The sequence below is a fragment of the Cebus imitator genome, unplaced genomic scaffold (genome assembly GCF_001604975.1).
Source record: "Cebus imitator isolate Cc_AM_T3 unplaced genomic scaffold, Cebus_imitator-1.0 Scaffold75, whole genome shotgun sequence".
Taxonomy (NCBI): domain Eukaryota; kingdom Metazoa; phylum Chordata; class Mammalia; order Primates; family Cebidae; genus Cebus; species Cebus imitator.
In genome coordinates this window covers 7,602,313-7,618,909 of record NW_016107390.1, presented here as the reverse complement: position 1 = coordinate 7,618,909, position 16,597 = coordinate 7,602,313, and the positions used below count along the sequence as shown (strand labels likewise).

At 37.7% G+C, this 16,597-nt stretch overlaps 1 protein-coding gene across 3 annotated transcripts in view; it reads left to right on the top strand.

Annotated features, from left to right (window-relative positions):
- CHRM3 (cholinergic receptor muscarinic 3) overlaps window positions 1–16,597 on the top strand; it is a 289,205-nt gene that overhangs the window by 39,876 nt on the left and 232,732 nt on the right. The gene's annotated exons all lie outside the window — the stretch shown is intronic.

Below are 16,597 nucleotides of genomic sequence, written 5' to 3'. Positions count from 1 at the left end.
TTACTTGGATGAGCACTGTTTGTGAGTATGTAACATAGATAGGTATGTAGGTAGGTAGATAGGTTAGATAGATAGATAGATAGATAGATAGATAGATAGATAGATAGAAAAATAGATGACACATAGGTATCTCACTACACCTATTACATAATATTGCAGGTGTTTGTGTGTTTGTATATATAGTATGCAATGACTAAGGGATACTTTATTACAAGATTGATTGCTTACTTGTACGCAACTTTTAAAAATATAATTAGAAATATAGCAGGCTTGTTAAAATACAGATACATATTTGGAAAAGTGCCCCATAAATTCTATTTTTAACAGGAAAAATATATATAACTCACCTGCCTCTGCCTCCTCCCCTGCCCCAAAAAAAGTCTGTTGAAAATCAAGTTTGGGAAATTGGGAAGTAGCACAGACCAGAATTAATCAATATGAGTTCAAGACCTGGCTCTACTACTTAGCAAAGGCCTTGGGAAGGTTTCTGTACTTCCTTGGGGAAAGTGTTGTGATTTAAATCAGAATGGGAGGAAAGGAGAGTGAGAGAGCATAGATAAATTCACCTCAAATTGCAATGTCCCAAATGTACCTGGTCACGTTTATTCTTAGAGCTGTGTGTAGTAATTAATGGATGTGTTTCTAAGGTTCTCCAAAGAGTTTTACTTTTACATTCTGTGAGAGTCTGAAATCCACAATAAGAGATTAATGTCCCTGATTTAAGGCAGAAATCGTGACTGGTCATCTACTGGTTCTATCCACCTTAGTTCATTTATTTTATTACTTATCTTGGGCCTACACAAATTTATATGCATGATAATTAAGAAGCTGCCAAATCAAAAAATCAGGACCGTTCACATAAAATTTCGGATTCCCAGTCTTCTCTTTCTCTGTAAATGGTCAGAAATGCTTCCTGTAAATTTCTACGTCTAACCCATGCAGTCCACAGTCCACTCTGAGCCAGTAGGTCTCGGCCCTCACTGTGAAGAGATACTGGTGCTCAGGCTTCACTGCAGAAAATTAAATCAGCACCTCTTAGAGTGGACCTTGGGCTTCAGAATGTTTACAAAGTTCCTCAAATTATTCCAGTGTGCAGCCGCTGTTCTAATACCTTCACTTCTCTTTGTGTGAAAACATTCCCCAAGTCCAGGTTACATTCATTACTTCCTCATCTCACCATCTTCTCTGATAGCCCCTAAGTTATCTTATTTCTATTCTCATACTATTCAATCCATGCTTCATCCAACAACAAGAGTAATTGTCTTTATGGAAAATACCTGGTTGACTCCTGCTTCACCATCTTCAATAATAGTAATAATAATAATAATTTAGGGTGATCATTTATACTGAGGTTGAATAAAGAATCTGACTTCAGGCTTTGCTGAAGGATTGAGTCATTAAAGCATTAAATTTTAGGAGCAATTGGAAGAAAGCGTACAAAAGCGGTAACAGTACCTTCTGCTTGGTCTTCTCCTCCTAGAAGTGACCCATAGTGATCCTTAGGCCAAAAGTAATTCACAAGTGTAGAAAGGACAGGTATTGCTGACCTATCCTATAGATTGCCACCTAATCAGGGTCCTGATCACATCTTACATAGGGAGCAAAGGGATGTTGTAATTTGGCAGTGACACTATAATAAGATTAATTTTATGTCACAGTTACCAAAGTGTATTAAATGTCTATCCTTCCTAAGTTGCATGATTCACCCAGAAAAATTTGATATGGGTGAATTTTTAGGCAGAATAGCAGGATTTAGTGTGTATGTGGTTGGAGTGCTTGTAGCTGAGGTCTTTTCTCCTGCTGCTCAGACATGTAAATGACTTTCGTTCCCACTAATGAATAACATTTTATTTGAACTATAGAAGAGACCTTTTTTTTTTCTACTAAGTAACTGTATAAACCATTTGTATTAGTCCATTTTCACGCTGCTAATTAAGACATACCCAAGACTGGGAAGAAAAAAGAGTTTAATTGGACTTACAGTTCCACCTGGCTGGGGAGGCCTCAGAATCATGGCAGGATGTGAAAGACACTTCTTACATGGCAGCAGGAAGAGAAAAATGAGGAGGAAGCAAAAGCAGAAACCCCTGATAAACCCGTTAGATTTCTTGAGACTTATTCACTCTGACGAGAATAGCACAGGAATGACTGGCCCCATGATTCAGTTACCTCCCCTTGGGTCCCTCCCACAACACGTGTGAATTCTGGGAGATACCGCTCAAGTTGAGATTTGGGTGGGGACACAGCCAAACTATATCATTCTACCCCTGGCTCCTCCAAATCTCATGTTCTCACATTTCAAAACCAATCATGCCTTCCTAACAGTCCCCCAAAGTCTTAACTTATTTTAGCATTAACCCAAAAGTCCACAGTCCAAAGTCTCATCTGAGACAAGGCAAGTTCCTTTGCCTATAAGCCTATAAAATCAAAAGCAAGCTAGTTACTTTCTAGATACAATGTGGGTACAGGTATTGGGTAAATACAGCCATTCCAAGTGGGAGAAATTGACCAAAACAAAGAGGCTACAGGGCTGATGCAAGTCCAAAATCCAGTGGAGCAGTCAAATTTTAAAGCTCTAAAATGATCTCCTTTGACTCCAGGTCTCACATCCAGGTCATGCTTATGTAAGAGGTGAGCTCCCATGGTCTTGGACAGCTCCACCCCTGTGGCTTTCCAGGGTACAGCCTCCCTCCTGTACAGACACTCAATGCCGCTTTCACAGGCTGGCATTGAGTGTCTGTGGCTTTTCCAGGTGCACAGTGCAAGCTGTTGGTGGATCTACCATTCTGGGGTCTGGAGGACAGTGGCCCTCTTCTCACAGCTCCACTAGGCAGAGTCTCAGTAGGGACTCTGTATGGGGGCTCTGACCCCACATCTCCCTTTCGCACTGCCCTAGCAGAGGTTCTCCATGGGGGACCCACCCCAACAGCAAACTTTTGCCTGGGCATCCAGGTGTTTCCATACATCTTCTGAGATCTAAGTGGAGGTTCCCAAACCTCAGTTCTTGACTTCTGTGCACCCACAGGCTCAACACCACGTGAAAATCGCCAAGGCTTGGGGCTTCCACCTTCTGAAGCCACATCCAGAGTTCTATGTTGGTCTCTTTCAGCCATGCCTGGAGTAGGTGGGACACAAGGCACCAAGTCCATAAGCTGCACACAGCACAGGGACCCCAGGCCCTGCCCATGAAACCACTTTTTCCTTCTGAGCCTCCAGGCCTGTGACGAGAGGGGCTGCCGGGAAGGTCTGGGACATTTTCCGCTTGGTCTTGGTGATTCACATTAGGCTTCTTGCTACCTATGCAAATTTCTATAGCAGCTTGAATTTCTCCTCAAAAAATGGGTTTTTCTTTTTTACTGCATTGTCAGACTGCAAATTTTCTGAACTTTTATGCTCTGTTTCTCTTTCAAAATGGAATGCTTTTAAAAGCAACCAAGTTACCTTTTGAATGCTTTGCTGCTTAGAATTTTCTTCCACCAGATACCCTAAATCATCTCTCTCAAGTTCAAAGTTTCGCAGATCTCTAGGGCAGGGGCAAAATGCCACCAGCCTCTTTGCTAAAACACAAGAGTCATTTCTCAACAAGTTCCCCATCTCCATCTGACACCACCTCAGCCTGGATCTTATTGTTCATATCACTATCAGCATTTTTGTCAAAGCAATTCAGCAAATCTCTAGGAGGTTCCAAACTTTCCCACGTTTTCCTGTCTTCTTCTGAGCCCTCCAAACTGTTCCAACATCTGCCTGTTACCCAGTTTCAAAGTTGCCTCCTAATTTTCAGGTATCTTTTCAGCAACACCCCGTTCTACTGGTACCAATTTACTCTATCAGTCAGTTTTCAGGCTGATAATAAAGACATACCTGAGACTGGGAAGAAAAAAGGGGTTTAATTGGACTTACAATTCCACATGGCTGGTGAGGCCTCAGAATCATGGTGGGAAGCCAAAGGCACTTCTTACATCATGGTGGCAAGGAAAATTAGGAGGAAGCAAAAGCAGAAACCCCTGATAAACCCATCAGTTCTCATGAGACTTATTCACTATCAAGAGAATAGCATGGGAATGGCTGGCCCCATGATTCAGTTACCTACCCCTCCCACAACACATGGGAATTCTGGGAGATGTGATTCAAGTTGAGATTTGGGTGGGGATACAGCTAAACCATATCACCATTGTTTTAGCTACTGAAATCTTTCCTGTGGACTCTTATGTGGGTGGTTGGGTAGTTACATTTCCCATTGGAAGGAAAGAAGATGGAATGTCATAAGAAGGTTTTCTTCAGAAAAGATGCCTTTAGAGATATTTTAATTGGGATTTATAAAGAAATTGATAAATTCAAACCACATGGAAGCTAAATGGAAATCTGGGTCTGTGCCAACAACCCTGGTGCATGGCACAATCAGTTACTGTTTTATTCTGGTAACAACTTTGTCTTCAACATGAACCCATCAATGTTTCACGATTTACACTAGAAAGATCAAGGCCCTGTGTTTAAAAATGTAACTAAAAACATGTATATGACATTGAAGTAACTGATCAATAAAGGTGTTATAAATTAGGCTGGGTGCAGTGGCTCATGCCTGTACTCCCAGCACTTTGGGAGGCCAAAGTGAGCAATTCAGTTGAGACCAGGAATCGAGACCAGCCTGAGCTGAACATAGTGATACAAAATAAATTTAAAAATACACTTGCTGTGGTGGTGCACAACTGTAGTCTGAAGTACTTGGCGGCTGAGGCAGGAGGATGGCTGGAGCCCAGGAGGTCAAGACTGCAGTGAGCTATGATCATGCCACTGCACTCCAGCCTGGGAGCAAGACCTGGTCTCAAAAAAAAAAAAAAAAAAAAAGATGTTATAAGCTGTTGATCAACATGTGAGGCATGGTTACCTTCTTTATTCTAAATTATTTTCATCAGCAAAGCTAAAGTGTGTTTGTGGATCTAATTTCCCCCAATAATATGCCTGTGCAGTGCTATTCTGTGTTTAAGAAAACAGTCGATCTTTTAAACTTCCTCTTAAATCCTTATTTTGGGATAAAAATGGGGACCAAAATACAGAGACACACAAGCACATACTCACTGAACATCTTTAGAGACACATTACAGAACAGTGCTTATTAATGAGATATCTCTGTGTTTTCTTTTGGGATTAAGATGGACTGGCCTTGTATACAATTCTTCTCCTTCATGAATAGAGCTGTAATGAGGTCACAGATTCCTTTCATGCCATTTTAGGAATTTCTTTGAAAGGATTCAGGCAGCAATGTCCCTTAAATGTTAGAGTTGTACATTAGCACAGGCAAAGCTTTTCAGCTAATGTCGAGCCTTTTTTTTTTTCTTCTAAATTCCTTATATCCTTGAATGTCTGGGTTCAGAACAAAGGAAGATTAAAATCTCTGAAAAATCTATCATTTTGCCACTACATGGAACAGCTATTGGGAGAGAAATTAATAGTGCTTGAAATTAACCTTGGATTAAGCTTACTTTATCTTGAATTTTCTCCCATTTGTTTTATTTGCTGTTAACTCCCTTTAAAAAACTGACATGCAACTGGTTAGGATTCATTAAAAAAAGTTAATGTAAAATATAAATGCGCCCTCTGTTTATTATAGGAAAGGTAAAACATGGACACTTGGTAATTTTGATTTGATTGTTCAGATTTGTATTATTTTATGTTAATACAACAAATACTTCAAAAATATATGTTTGTTAATGTCTACTTACTGTTATATCAAACTTTTTTTGTACCTGTTATTTCTTGGGCACCTTTTATTGACTTTTTGTTTTTAATTGACACATGGTAATTGTACATATTTATGGGGGTAAAGTGTGATGTCTGGATACATGTGTCCATTGTATAAAAATTAAATCGCACTATTTAGCATATCTGTCACCTCATACACTGATCATTTATTTGTGGTAACAACACTCGGTATCCTATCTTCTAGCTATTTTGAAATAGACAATACAGTATTTTTAACAACATTCAAAATCCTCTTTTCTAACTACTTTGAAATAAATAACATAGTATTTTTAGTCACCCTACTGTGTTATAGAGACTTATCCCTCCTTTTTAAGTGTAACTTTGTACCCATTGATCAACGTATTGACTTTTGGACCTGATTATTTTGGAACAAAAGATGTATTCTCCCAGCAGCCTCAATGCTTAGGCCATATTAGACTTTGGTAAATATTTGTGGAATGAGTGAATAAATAATTCACATCTAATGCAGTTTTTATTTTAAACACAAGCAGATGAAATTATACCAAGCTAGGAACTGACTTAACCAGTTAACTAGATGCATGAAGTAGGTAATGAGCAATAAAAATGGTAATTCATCAGATTAGGAGACTCTCTGGTATGCTCTGCTGAAGCAGAGAGAGAGGCACCATTTTTAAAGGTTTGTAGACAAAGTCAAAGGGTCAAAAAAGCTAATAACTTTTATTAGCAGCCCATACAGATTTTATTCAGACATAGCTGCCCACATCTTTTCTCTTCATCATTATTTTTATCTCTAAAGTCTTTTTACTTCTTTCTGCCGTATTAAGGAGATGTGCTGTGTTAGGTCTAAAGATTCCTAATTGAGGCCTCTTATCCTTAACAACTTTGCTAGAGTCATGTGGACAAACGTTAAGAGATAAAATATGGTGGCTGGGCTCAGTGGTTCACACTTGTAATCCCAGCGATTTGGGAGGCTGAGGTGGGCGGATCACCTGAGGTCAGGAGTTCAAGACTAGCTTGACCAACATGGAGAAACCCCATCTCTACCAAAAATGCAAAATTAGCTAGGTGTGGTGGTGCATGCCTGTAATCTCAGGTACTTGGGAGGCTGAGGCAGGAGATCGCTGAAACCCAGGAGCGGAGGTTGCGGTGAGCTGAGATGGCACTATTGCACTCCCACCTGGGCAACGAGCAAAACTCTATCTCGGAAAAAAAAAAAAATGACAGCATCTCTGCAAACACTAGTCTTGTCTAGAAACAGCTATACTTGTGAACAACGGAATAGCTTCTGAAGTTATCCAGTCAGGTAATACATTTGCTAAGTAAACTTTCTAAGAAGTATTTGGATTATTCTCTTGCCTCTCTATTTTTCTATGAAATCTCTGACTTTTCTTGGCAAAGCTTAAACCCAGTTAAAGATGATATGCTATATTTTACTTTACTTTTGCATTTTAGAAAAAAAATAGACGATCCAAAGCAATAGGATGGTCTTAACAATAATAACAAGCTTTTCACATGTCAAACTATCCTTCTCAGCAATTGTGAAATTTCACTTTGAAGTTAAATTGCATTCTCCAGTATAACAACATACTGTGCCTCAGGGAATAAGTAATTCAGGTATTTAGGATTCCTAAACCCTATTCCCATATGGGGGAAGATTTTTTTAACAAACCATTTTTTTACCAGAAAAAAAACCATAGGTGGTTCAGTGGTAGAATTCTTACCTCCCACCGCAAAAGTAAGTTAAGTAAGTTCTTCCCCCTTTAATCTGCTTGACCAATTTGCTGCTCTAGGGCACTGCTATGACCCAGTCCCTGGGTGTGACCCCTAACGGGTATTGATGCAGACTTTCTGGCATGCACAGGACATTTCCCCCAAAACAAAGAATTATCCAGACGCAAATGCCTCAGGGATTACCTTAAGGATGATACTGGGTAATCCCTGAAAGTTTACAAATTCGAATAAGAAAGGATGATATATGGGCTGGGCACCGTGTCATTAATATATCATGAATACTGCTGATATGTCTGAAATTAATAGAACGTCCAGAGCCTTGTAAAACTGTGTTTTTACACACAGCATGTAACTAAAATTCGAGTAACAAAATATTGACAGTAGCACTTTTGAAGAATCTATGTTGGAGTGAAAACAGGGTAATACTCAATGAACATAACTTTCAATAATATAGACATTTTTTAATTTCGTTAAATTATTTTGTGTTCTTAGGATAAACTTGAACCGCAATCTTATTTATTCCCTTGATTTTCACATACAATGAAAGTGTATATCACTTTGGTTGCAATATTATGGTTAATTCATCATTAAGTTAGAATTAAAGATTCCATTCAAAGATTCAATAATTAAAGATTGAAGATAATAATTAAAATATACTACCTTCTTTCTAATACGATACTACTACATTTATTTACAAATTCTCTAACCCTTTCTATGGGAGTTTTAAATAACAATTCAAGTGAAAATGTGATTTAATAATCACTCAATCTTTTTTGTTAAAAAAAATATAGGATGAGATTTTTGTCAGTTTAGTTTATTTTTTTCAGAGAAGGATTCCATATTGAAATGTCAAAAATTTAAGATGCAAGAGGATAAGGAACCAACTGCTGCCTTAGCTTTGATCGCTTCCTTTGTGCACAGAAAGATTTACATTCCAGTTTAGGCTATTGAAATGTTGATGGCATAAAGGAATGAAAAAATGAATAAAAATGTAAATTTCTCTAAAGTATTTTTTAATAAGAGTAAAAAGAGTTACAAAATAAAAGGGCTTATGAATTAGGTTTTTAATAGTGCTGCACATTAGAAAACATACGGTTATGCCTCAAATGTATTAACTTTATGTTGGAGGAGGGATTTCCTTTTACTTCAACAACTTTGCATTGTATCTTCAAAGAGTTCTCTCTGAGAGATCCTAACACTGGGATAGCTATTGACTGCATATTCTGTGCCAAACATTCTTTTAGGCACTGAGGCTAAGAAAGCAAATAAAATGGAAAAGTCTGTGCCTTTATTGAGGTGGAGGTTATTTATACATATATATTATATGTATATATATTATATATATATATATGTATTTTTTTATTGCACTTTAGGCTCTGGGATACATGTGCAGATCATGCAGGATTGTTGCATAGGTACATACATGGCAATGTAGTTTTGCTGCCTCCATCCCCATCACCTATATCTGGCATTTCTTCCCATGTTATCCCTCCCCAACTCCCTACCCCTGACTGTCCGTTAAATGAAATGAAGGAGATGGAGGTTATATCCTGGTAGAGGAAGGTGGAAAGTACTGAAATACACATGTAGATATTCAGTGTCCAGGGTATGGATTTTGGTCCGGAGCTGTCCAATTAGGAGAGATTTGGGAATATTCCACATTATTTTATGCCAGTGAAAGCTTTGGGAGAGGCAAGATTGCCCAGGGAGAGCACATAGAGTGAGAAGAGACAAGGACCCTAGGACTGCCCATGCTTCTGTGCCCATAAGGTCCTAGTACATGCTTAAAGGATTGCTTGACTCTAAAACAGAGAGAGTTGTTGGGTGGAGTTCTTTTCTTCAAAGGCAATATATTCTCCTCTGCCATACCACTCAGAATTTCATGGATTCACATTTCAATTTATTTCTCCAACTTAGTATGAAAGCAAGTTTTTGGAGATATAATACTTGAATTTTTTTTTCTCTCTCTCTCTATTTTATTATTATTATTTTTTTGAGACAGAGTCTCTTGCTCTGTCACCAGAGTGGAGTGCAGTGGCATGGTCTCAGCTCACTGCAACCTCCACCTCCCTGGTTCAAGCTCTTCTTCTGCCTCCGACTCCCAAGGAGCTGGGACTACAGGAACGTGCCACCGTGCCCAGCTAACTTTTTTTTTTTAATTAGAAACGGGGTTTCACCATGTTGGCCCGGATGATCTCAATCTCCTGACCTCATGATCTGCCTGCCTGGGACTCCCAAAGTGCTGTGATTATAGGCATGAGCCACTGTGCCCGGCCCTGATATTTCTAAATCAATCCCAGCTAGGCAAAATAATCACCAAGAAAAGGGGCTACATTAACATAAATTGAGCATATTTCACACAAAAGTACTTTCTCATCTTAAGAAAAAAAAATCACTTAAAAATAGGACTGTGTTTCTCAAAATTTACCCCTTATATGGAAATTCACAATAAATGATTTTCTTCTCCGCTTGGGAAAAGATCATCATTTAAAGAGCTGCATATGGTTGTTTTTGTTAGCATTCCAAGAAATTCAGGATATTTGTGTCACATGTAGTAGCTGAAAAATTTAAAATATATATTTATTTCTAATTAATCTGCTTGTCACAAAATACCTAAATGTATATATAGTGATCTGAGCAGACAGGAATCCAGAGGGTTAATGAGAAATGACAAAGGATTTGGGGTTGAAGAAGTGATTGTGATGTTTGGACCCCAGGTGCAGGTAGCAGAATAGCAGACACCTTTGGTCAGCTGTGACCATTAGCTATTGTTCTCTACGCTGGACCAAGAGAACCAAAGAACTTGTATCGCTCAGGAAATTTTGCAGGGCTCTGATGGGAAGTACCCTGAGCTGAGCCCTTCCTGATGCTGGGGGAATCCAGGGCCATTTGAGTCACTAGAACTCCATGGTCACAGAGTGAGAGCTGGGCAGTGGCGGGTTTCAAGGGCGAACTTAAGATTTTCAGGAAGCATTTGGCTTTTATTTGAAACTTGCAGGATTCCCTCAGACATAAAAAGAGATTACTTGCAATGGTTGGGTTGTGAGAGTAATTTTTTAAAATATTGTGGCTCTGCCTTTGTGTTTGCTCAAAGAATTTTGCCTCACTCAACATGTTGTTAGAACATTTTCCTGATTCCTACAAAAAAAAAAAAAAGAAAATATTTTAAAGGTCAGAAGCTACAAGCTTTTCATTATTTAGCCAAGAGACGTAGATAATACAGTCTATGTATTCAGTTTAAACAAAATGTCAACTTGAGAATGTAACTATCAAGCTGTTACCTGAAGAAGATTAGAATATTAAGCTATGTCCCTCATGTCTATCTGATGATCTTATTCTACAGTAATTCATCCATTTTAAGCTATAAGTATTGTTCCTAGGGAGAAAACAGTCATTCTTAATATTAAATGAAACCTAAATGTTTTATGTGGTATTAACATTTTTTTCCTCAGTCATGCTAATGTCTCCTAATTTGGATATTTACATAAACAGTGGATGAAATGTCTCTCTCCATGTTTTGATGTGAAGTTGGATGTCTACTTTAGACTCAGGACTTACAAGCCCCGAAGGACACACCATTTGAGAATATGCCCTAAAGACTAAGTGTCTGGAAAGATCAATTGTGAAGTCATGAAATCAAAGAGTTCTTATTTTAGTGTTTTGACAAGGATCCTGGGGCAAGAGACCCTAGGGGATGCAATAATCTCAAAATGAGTTGGCGATTTTAAATGTCACCAATGTCTTACATTGGTTTCCTTGAGACTCCTTTACAGAAGTCTACTCCGATTTCCTTCTTCAGTATCTAAGAAGGGGTCTTGCTCTTAGGCATCTTAAGCAAAATAGTAATATCTTCCAGAAAAATAATAAGAGGCTGGTATCAGTCAGGCAGGGAGATACATTTAGGCATGTGTGTTTTGAAGGACCTGGCCGTGTTCATGATGATACACCTTTTCTTCCTGAGAACTTTGTGTATGGGTGGACCAAGCTTTCCGATGGGGCAGAGTATCTATAGAGTTTACATGAATTAAGGTCCAAGAATCAACACATTGGAGTTTCAATCTGCTCAGAGAAGATTTCTGTATCAAAGATAATTAAAAATCTGTGGTTAATTTTTTTAAGGAACTCTCATTGAATAAGACATAGCAGCTGAGGTGAAAGAAGGAACTATGTGTCTCACTGTTTTGAAATATTGTCAGCTGTATTCAAAAATAACATGAAAGGACCACAGGGTAATCCTGCTGTTATGCTGAAATCTGGTAAGACTCTAATGAGTATATTGGTTCCATTACTCAAGAGGAACATGGAGAATTTGAAGAGAGTTTGCAGGATAATCACAAAAATGAATAGCCTAACAAGAGGCAGGAAAAGTCATGAAAACTGAAGGGCTTGCCAATAGGAAATTGAACTATCTTTGAACTCGGAAGAGCTACTTGAGAGAAGATGCTAGTGCTGTTTGCTCTTCCTGTAAGGAATAAAACAGACAGCAATAACCAATGTAAAGGCTTTTCACTGGAGAAAGGAACGTTTCTCCATGGTGAAACTTGGAAAGTTGCAGGATTGGGACCTAAAGGAGGTTGTGGCATTTAATTGTTCAAAGGACCTGGCTAAACAGAAGATAGATTTTCATCTGTTTGTTTTGGCTTCAGTACATTCTGACCTTACATTAATTCTTTAATCTTTTCCAACAGTTTCTGTGAATTTTATTCATGTGCTTTGTAAATGTACATCTCAAGGGCATTTAGGAGTAAGAAACCGGATCATGTGCAGTGTTTATATCCCTACTCTGTGTTCATGCACACCGGTGCTTCCTCCTTATGTTCTTCACATCGCTTCGAAGGAAAAGTATGGAGATTGTTACCTTGGCTTTCTACAAAATCATGGCTGCATAGTTTAAAATAGACTCTCTCCATCTTCTTTATGTTCATAAGGTTCTAATAATTCTTAGACTCTTCAGAGTATTATGGTCTGAATTTTGAAGCCCCCCCAAATTTCTCTGTTAAAGCCCTAATCCCAAAAATGGCCATGTTTGGAGATACGGATTTTAGGAGGTAATAAAGGGTAAATGAGGCCATAAGGGTAGGATCTCTGTCTCTCTCTGTCTCTCTCTCTCTCTCTCCCCATCCAAAGACCATGTGAGAAGGTGGCATTCTGCAAGCCAAAGAAGAGAGCCCTAACCAGAAACCAAACTGGCCGAAATCTTGGTCTTAAACTTCCCAGCCTCTAGAACTGTGAAATACAATTGTCTGTCATTTAAGGTATCCAGTGGCATTTTGTTATGGCAGCCCAAGCAGACTGGTATATAGAGACAAGTTTGCTTCTTGACTGTCATAATTCTATTATTTTTGAGTTGGTTTAATTAGAAGAAACCTTAGAAATTGGAGAGCCTTTCCTTGTAATTGTCTCGATAGAGGTGAGAGGTGGGGAAACTCAAGATACTGAGGACAAGGTGAGGGTGGAAAGAAAGGCTTGAGGCAAGCACATAGTTTGACCATGTCTCATGAGAGTGAAAAGACAGTTGGGGTATGCCATACAAGGGAAATGTAGGAATACCCTTTAATTTGGATTCATTTAATGCTTTGGTGGTATTAGATTAGGAGATAAACGTGTAGGGTTTCCTTCAATTACATACCTGATGGGGCTTATTTTTCCAATAGGAATAAAAGCTGTGTTAGCCTCTGCCTAATAAATGAATGGCAGAAAACCATATTTCAGAAAGATGATTTCCAATCTTTTTTCACATAGCAATAATTCATCTATTAGATACTGTGTATTGGGATGCAGTGAGGATTATACTGTTTGTATGATATGCAGGCTTCAGACCATTAGACATCTTATGGAGCTTAAGAGAATTAAAGACAAAAAAATAAGCACTCCAAAATGTATAACCTAGTTAGAGGATATTTACATGTGTCAAAACTGATTGAACTCTTCCACCTCTCAAACGGGTTTTATTCATAAAGAATTAGATCAATATACACCTAAAAACGTATGATTGCAATGAAGACAATTTCACAGTATCTTGAGACGTGAATTCACACAGTGAATGTAAGATCCTCCTCTGCCTCATTGTAGAACAATGCACAAATCATTTGTCATGGGTCCTAGGGAGTTTATCCATTTCAGGCATGTGATTATGCCTCTGATTCCACACACTGGCCTTGGGCAAATGAGCCCTCTAAGTTCAGAATCTTTAAAACAAGGCTTGAGGTTCCAAAAAGTAAGGCAAGGTCTTAGATACTACTTGGCAGAAAGTGCTTATGAAATGTGAATTTACTCTTGCACCATGGTGAGTTAATATTTTCTGGCTGGTTGGTGTTATAACAGTAGAGATGATTTCCTCTCTTCTAATGTAAAAACATTTTATTTCATTTTTACCTTAAAGATAAGAGCTTAAAAAATCAAAGGTATTAAAATGTTCAATTCTCTTGCACATGAGTGAGCATATGAAAATGGAACTGAAGAAAAATTGAGTCATCCTTTGTATTTTAAGATAAAGTTAACATCCTAAAATTATCACACTAATCTTAATCTGTATTTTCAGTACAAACAAAAATCAGTTATCTTTTATTTTAAAATGCTACTAATATGTATGGGTTGTTTTAACACAAACTACGCTTTTATTTTTACCAGTCTTTTTTTTTTTTTTTTTTTTTTTTTTTTTTTTTTTGCCTTTTTTTTTTTTTTATTTATCTTTCACTGGTGTCTGTTCTGTGGACCAAAACTGGAGCCATAGAAATAATGATGCAAAGAAAGGTGGAACTGATTATTCAAATATTTCACTTTCATTTTTTGAATGCTTTTCAGTGTACAATTTTTATACAGAAAATACCATCTTATTTTTTAATATTTTGTATAACTTCTTTCTAGGCACAGTACTAACAAATTAAAATTGCATTTTGTAGATTGTTACTTAAGAAAATTTAGCTTACTGCTTAGACATGTTGGCACATTGATATTACTTGCATATTCATTTTGCTTCACTTTCATAAGAAATCTGGGAGTTCTTGAGGGGCTAGTGACTAAAATCATCATCCTTATTGCTCTGTGTTCAGCTATAGTATTCCCTGGAAAACAATAAAGGCTCAAGTTCAGTTTATGAGCTTCAGTGATAAAAATGCAAAGTTATGCTATAAGAGTTTTTAAAACTATTATTATAGTTATATGGACTGATTTTTTCCCTTAGAGTACTCATAATTCAAGGAAAGGAAAGGGAAAGAAAACTCATTTAAACAATTGTTTTAAGAGCCAGGAAAAAATTTTCATTTTTTTTGAAATATTGCTGGTTTGCTATTCTATAATTAGATTTTGAACTAGACTTACACAGTTATTTAACTTTACTTGTTTGGGGAATATGCTTGATAATTTGCATAATTCATGTGCACTAAGTACTTCAAAATGATTTATGTTGATTTTTTCCCTTTGTTTTAGAGAATGAATTACCTGTATATGCATTGTTATATATAGTAGCATTACTTCTGTGTTAAACATCACCTTCCCATGTATGTACTAATATATACTCTCCTATGACTGTTCTTTACAACACAGAGAACATGTAAGCTAGGGCTTGAAGTCATAAGACATGATTTCTGGTCTTAACTTTGTTGTTTGCTAAATGGCTGGCCTTGGGTAGGGCATTTAACCTCCCTAAACTCCAGTTTCTGCATCATTAAAATTGAAATAATGATAGCTGTCCTATGGCTTGTCAGGATATCTTATATCAAAAATCTTATACCTGCCCTGTGGCTTGTCAAGAAATTTTATGTCAAGGCAAAAAGTGCTATGTTTTGTAAACTGTCATGTACCATAAAAAGTGCTGTCTTTTGTAAACTGTAAAATACTATAAAAATTCATGCTGTCATCTGAGTGACAGTGTAGGTGTCTTGGCTGAAACGTGGACCCTGGTGCCTTTCTCCTAGGGTTCATCACTCACCTGTCATTTTTACATGCCTAGTGACTTGGGGTAAGATCCTTAAACTGTGTGAGTTTCAATTTCCTCATTTTTAATATGAGACTTATGGAAACATCCGCTTCCCAGGGCCAAAGTATAGATTGAACAATAAAAGACATGAAAAGCTCCTACAGATGAGCCTGCCAGGTAGTCAGCATTAAATAAATAATTAATATTATCTGCTCTTAAAGTACACAGATTCAGTAGCATACGGGCATGTTTGTGTACTTGGCATTTGTACAGACTCAGACTATATGAGTTATGTGTTAAAATATCTTTTATTTTCATTTTTATGATATTTAGCTTTCTGTTAACTGGATAATACACAATTGCTGTAGAAGCTCAGAGTATACAGAGAAGCCTAAGGACGAAAACTAAAACGAGCAGTCATCTAAATAAAATCTTTTTCATTTCCTCTAAATATGACCACTAAGGGAAAAATCCAGTTCATATAATAGTAGTTTAAAAATTTTTTATAGCCCAAGGTTGATTTTTTTTATCACCGAAGCTTATAACACAAGTTTGAGCCTTTATTGTTTTTCAGGGAATAACTGTAGCAAGCTTAGGGAACTAAGCATGATAATTTTAGTCAATAGCCCCTCAAAATCTCCCAGATTTCTTGTGAAAATGAAGTAAAATAAATACCCAAGTAATATCAATATGGCAGCATGTCTGATATGGTGAGGCTTTGTCCCCACCCAAATCTCATCTTGAATTCCCACATGTTGTGGGAGGGGTCTGGTGGGGGGTAATTGAATCATGGGGGCAGGTCTTTCCCATGCTGTTGTTGTATTAGTGAATGAGTCTCATGAGATCTGGTGGTTTTATAAAGGGGAGTTTCCTGCACAAGCTCTCTCTTTGCCTGCTGCCATCCCTGTAAAATGTGACTTGCTCCTCTTTTCCTTCCACCATGATTGTGAGGCTTCCCAGCTGCGTGGAAGGCCAATTAAATCTCTTTCTTTTGTAAATTGCCCTGTCTTGGGTATGTCTTTATCAGGAGCATGAAAACGGACTAATACAATGTCAAAGCAGTAAACTATCAAAATAAAATCACCAGTTAGCATGTTTTGGAAAGAAAAGTATTAGAGTAAAAATGGTATCAGGGAAAATAAAGGTTCATAAATGACAAGGATAGAAAGCGGGTGGGTTTGAGTGCAGAGAAACCAGTGCCTAAGATCAGAAGCCCAGCAAAGGAGG